The sequence below is a fragment of the Nansenia antarctica genome, assembly GCF_963989245.1.
Source record: "Nansenia antarctica genome assembly, chromosome: 10".
In the NCBI taxonomy this organism is placed as follows: Eukaryota; Metazoa; Chordata; class Actinopteri; order Argentiniformes; family Microstomatidae; genus Nansenia; species Nansenia antarctica.
Genome location: NC_137680.1, coordinates 16,185,889 through 16,191,888, shown reverse-complemented (window position 1 = coordinate 16,191,888; position 6,000 = coordinate 16,185,889).

Below are 6,000 nucleotides of genomic sequence, written 5' to 3'. Positions count from 1 at the left end.
CAAAGGGACAGAGTATTCCAAGTAGGAGGAGTGGCAAAGCTATTTCAGGTGCCACTTTTTCCCATCCATCACATCTGGTTTTTCGAGCGCTCACAGGGGGAACCTGAAGCAGTGGATAATTTATTAGCTTTCTTCCTCTTCAATGGGCAGCATTGGGCACAGCATGGAAGGGCTAGACAGCGGTAACCAGGGAGTGCACTGCAGGCAGGCTGAGAATCCTCCGACGTCGACCCAGGATGACAGCGCCTCAAAGCAACACGCGTTGGAGATGATGCCCCCTGTCAGACGATCAGTCAGGATGTCATAAATCCACACCAGCAGACAGGAGAAGAGCTGCCATAAAAAAAACAACTAGCTCGCGTTGGTGGAACCCACCGGACCTGTCACACAGAAACAGGCGACTATTAGAGAGAACACCTGGGTCAACAAAGGTGGACGGGAAATAGAGCACTTTGTCGCCTTGGATACCTCTAGGTGACAGACAGCAGTGTTGCCACGTCGGAGGAGTCAAGGGACTGATACTGTACTATACTGTACTCACTAAAGGGTAGCGACATGACATTATCACTTCCAGACCAACCAATAAGCCAGTCCTCAACCACCACGCCAACCAGCTGCCACATAAAGAGCCACATAAAAGCACAGATGCTAGGTTGTAGGATCGCGGGCTATGACTGGTGTTTGGCTGTAGAAGCTCAGTGCTAGGCTGAGCCAGGCTGGCTCGCTTATCTTGCGTTTTCAGCAGATGCTCTTGTCATCTTTTTACGACTTCGAAAAAGGATCTGTGAATCCTTGTGATTTGAACACACTTGAAAGATGTATTAAACAAAATGCTAGACAGAGGCTTCAGACGTATCATTGTTATTCATCAGTTCAGAACAACTCTTGCATAGGCCAACCCTTCCGACGAGCATACACAAATGATGGAGGAGGTATTCTTTTTCTCTCCTCTCAATTTGTTATTCATTTTTCTGTCGTCGCATTAAAACAGAGATGGGTTTCGCTGAAAGGACTCCTTGATCCTCTGATGGTCTGAATCCAGGTCTGCGAGGGGCACACTTTCCACCAATTGGTTGAACCTCTTCAGTTCTAAAATATTCTTGAACGAAGCGCTCTATCCTGAATGCATTAACCTGTGTGTCTCTCTCTCACACAACCTTGGGTCTGAATCATTGTTAATGTAACTTAACACTTCCCAGAATCCTCGGCGTCCTCAGTGGTGGATACCAGAGCCCACCGTGTGTTATTCAACAGCACTCCTCTCTGTTGCTCAGTATCACTAATGCAACAGTCATTAGCATACTGTTTGATGTTGAGTTAGAAGACATTTAGACGCTCTCTGTTTAACAACTGTGTCAAGTGTCTTTTTCAGCGTCTATTGACTTGAACAACGACATCAAACAATACACGCGGCGACAATGCCCAGGCAGTAGAGGAGGAGGCCTCTTTTGTCTCTCTCCATCTCTCCATCTACTTCCAAACAAGAACATGGACTGAAAGTGCTGTGTGTGAATAACAAATAACAAACCAGGGCCCCTAACACTGCAGACCTTCATTAGAGCCGAGAGAGGACATCTCACTCCCTCGCCGTGCTCATTCACGAGATTTATTCTTTCTTTACTTTATTTGTGTATCACTTTTCTCCTCCTCTGCAGCAGATAAAGAGAGGCATTGCGACCGCGCGTGGACAGGCTGGCCTGATGAATACAGAAGGGGGGAGCAGTGCTGAGGAGATTAGAGGGCCTGGCTCGGCAGAGAGCTCTCTGGGAGAAGGGAGATAAGAGGGAAAAGGTGAACAGGAACACTTGTCACAGCAGATGCTGCCCCTGATTTGTGGGAGGGGAATAGAGGGGCAGGATGGAGGTAGGCCGGGATGTTGGGGCCTGTCCACAATGCACTGCTCTGACCATGGTCTGACGGCCTCTGTCCTTGCCTGGTCCAAGAAGTCCATTAACAGTCTTATCTTAATGTAACCCCGGGTGCTGCTGTCTGCCTGTATCAAGTTTTTGTTCATACCAAATCATCTAAAATATTAGACAAGAATGATACAGTTCATCTACTGCAAATAGAGTAATGTACTGTACAGTATACTGTAAGTACACATGCATGAATATATGTCACACACACACTCACACACACACACACACACTTGACTATGACTCTCAGTACCCCCCCCCCCCCATCCACCCTGGAATACGATGTCAATGACAATGACAATACTATGATGGCTGCACATCCCTGGTTAATGTGATCACTCTTTAAACCTTGCTTGCACTACTAATGTTTACAATACTACCATTGCACATACTGTATATTGCACATTGCACATGTCTCTGCATGCATACATGTAACAAGGGTAGGCGCAATAAGCCACGGCTTCAGCCTACACCTTTTTGGTCCTGGTGTTATAAATTGTGACTGTGTACATTTTCTTATATCTGTATTGTAAATTGTATAGGGGACCAAAAAAAACATTCTCAATCAATCAATCAATCAATCTTGCTATAGTTTCTTTATACTTCTGCACATTAAATACTGTACATAAGCTACCACACTGTACATAGCTCAAACTGATGTTACAATACTACCTTTGCACATACTGTATATTGCGTAGTTACCCATCACTATCATTCTTGTTTTATTTATATCATGTTCTTATATCACTATTTGCACTTTTGGTTAGATGCTTAACTGCATTTAGTTGTATAATACTTGTACTCTGTGATGACAATAAAGTTGAATCTAATCTAATCTAATATAGGAAACAACACAGTCATTGTTATTCAATGTATTGTAAATGGAACACCTATGCCTAAAAGGTACACAGTAAAATATGTTTATCCTCGTCTTTATCTGTAGGCGTTTTAAATTGTATTCTTCTTCTTCTTTTTTATTTTTTTAAGAGTACAAAGTAACATTTGAGCTATTTCAGATGTATTAATGGGGTTTTAGCAGGTGTCACTATGGGGGCAGTCAAAAGTCAAAGACAAATGCTGGGAAGCAGCAGGGTTAAGACTGAGTGATCAAGGGTAATCTGCAATAGTCTACCTGCCTTAGTGGGGGGGTTGCCAGAGGAAGAGGGTGTTAGAATCCCACTGCCAGTGTGTGTGTGTGTGTGTGTGTGTGTGTGTGTGTGTACGTGTGTGTAGTACTGTGTACGTGTGTGTACGTGTGTACGTGTGTACGTGTGTGTACGTGTGTGTGTGTGTGTGTATGTGTGTGTGTGTGTGTGTATGTGTGTGTACGTGTACGTGTGTGTGTGTGTACGTGTGTGTGTGTGTGTGTGTACGTGTGTGTACGTGTACGTGTGTGTGTGTACGTGTGTGTACGTGTACGTGTGTGTGTGTGTATGTGTGTGTGTGTGTGTGTGTACGTGTGTGTACGTGTACGTGTGTGTGTGTGTGTGTGTACGTGCGCGTGTGTGTGTACGTGTGTACGTGTACGTGTGTGTGTGTGTACGTGTGTGTACATGTACGTGTGTGTGTGTGTGTGTGTACGTGTGTGTGTGTGTGTGTGTGTATGTGTGTGTGTGTGTGTGTGTGTGTACGTGTGTGTACGTGTACGTGTGTGTGTGTGTACGTGTACGTGTGTGTGTGTGTGTGTGTGTGTGTACGTGTGTGTGTGTGTGTACGTGTGTGTACGTGTACGTGTGTGTGTGTGTACGTGTGTGTGTGTGTGTGTGTGTGTGTGTGTGTACGTGTGTGTGTGTGTGTGTGTGTGTGTGTGTGTGTGTGTGTGTACGTGTGTGTACGTGTACGTGTGTGTGTGTGTGTGTGTGTGTGTGTGTGTGTGTACGTGTGTGTGTGTGTGTGTGTGTGTGTGTGTGTGTGTGTGTGTGTGTGTGTGTGTGTGGTAGCCTCTAAGTCTCCACTTCCTGTTTGACAAGCTGGAGCGCTGGAGCGGGGCCCTGTTTGATATGAAGAGCAGCTAAAAGGTCCTTGGGTAGAGGTTGATATATGTCAATCAGTTTTGGGAGAGCAGAGCCTGCCAGGCCTCCCATTCTCAGCTCCTGCGAACCCCCCCTGCACTGATAACACTCAAAATAACAGGTGAGCGACTGCTGGCAGAAAGGAGATTGCCTGACCTTATTGTTTGCCTTCGTCTCCTCTTTGTTCTTCACAAATAAAGGTTTTTTAATAAACTGAAAGGTCCTCTGCCGCAGCCCATAGAGAAAATGAAAGGGGGCAGTGAGGTATGGTACAATGTGACAGCGAAAAAGGAGCAGCTCATCAGAAAATAACAAAGGTGCAAGTTAAAGATAAGGCGCCTGTCAGAGATTAATCCAGGCAGCTTGATTGTTTTCTTTAATACCAGTCTTGCTATGGCAAGCGATAAGTTTGCTGAGTAATTTGGTTTTCTGGGGGGGTGCTCGAAATAATATTCAGGTGTACTCCCGTAATTGATTTCTTTTCCCCCCCAGTTTTCAAAGAAAAATAAGATGAACCTCAAAACTGCTTTGACTTGGCTTTCTTTCCTTCCGTACTTTTCCCTTGGATTAATAAACTCTCTTTGTTGAAGACAATAACGCTGGGAGAGTGTGCTTGAGAAAGCAGTTTTCTCCTCAAGCTTGCAGGTCTATTGTAAGGATTTCTGAAAGCAGAGACAGAAAGCAGACAGCAATATGTGACATTTTGATGAGCTTGAAGAAAATTAATGCAAAGAACAATAGATTAAAATCTATTAGTTCTGTAATGAAAAGAGGATGTATAGTCAGCCTATGTTAATTTGGTTGCAGAAATGAAATATGTAAATATGGGAGACGAATCGGTGAAAAGAAATGCTAGTTCTAATGTATCTGAAAAGCCTTTTAATTTTCTTCCATAATTATCACTCTCTTTCCCCTCGGGGTGCATGCTCGCCAAGTTCTCCTGACCATTGACGTATGGGAGAATGAGGAAGCAGCTATAGCCGAATACAGAGAAGTATTCCTGTAAAAAACTGCTGGTTGCAATATTGGCTAAGCTCCTCCATGTTCCAGTGGTTCAAACCACTATGCAGGTGGAATATATGCATTGTTGACAATCACAAATACTGAAAGAACACACACCCTCACACACACCCTCACACTCATTACCACATCTCCCAACTCTCCCCCAAAAGAGAATATTAATATTACTATGATGAGTTCACCCAAAACAGCATGAAAGGAGAAATCGTCTCAGAGGAAGTAGTCCTTGTCTGCTTAATTTCTAGCCCACCCCACCCTCCCCGAGCCTCCCCGAGCCTCCCCGACACCCCCCACCCTCTCTCTCTTCCCCTCTCCCTCCTAGGCACTTCTAAAGATGGCCGTACTCCAGGGCTGTTTTCCAATTACGACCCAGCCTTTTCAAGGAAGGTCATTATAATTAGAGCTCCATTTAGCTTTTCTGTGAAAAGCAGAAAATAATGTTTTGCGATTGTGGTCTGCGACTGCTGTAATGTCAATGTGCCATACTCAAGTGGGTCTATTATGGCTGTGGACTGTGTGCGTTAATGGACTTGGAGATTGGTCCTGCATTACTACTGGCAAATGGAAAAGATATCTTCAGAAATAGCTCTCAAAATCAATAACAGGGCCAGTCTATGTATCCTCAGAAGCACTGAATCACCTTGCTGAGGTGCTGGTTATACAGGAAGTACATTCTGTACGACTTCATTGGGACTGGAAGGTGCTTTGTCCTTCTTTTATAGAAGAGATGGTATATCATTCCTAATACAGTAAACAGGCCAGTACAATGCTGCTGTGTGTCTATTCTATTCATTCTATTGTGTCTTTCTATTAATATAGTATGGTTTGTGTGTATTCATATGGATTGGTGTGTGTGTGTGTGTGTGTGTGTGTGTGTGTGTGTGTGTGTGTGTGTGCGTGCGTGCGTGCGTGCGTGCGTGCGTGTGTGTGTGTGTGTGTGTGTGTGCGTGCGTGCGTGCGTGCGTGTCTATGCTGTGTGTCTATTCTATTCATTCTATTGTGTCTTTCTATTAATATAGTATGGTTTGTGTGTATTCATATTGATTGGTGTG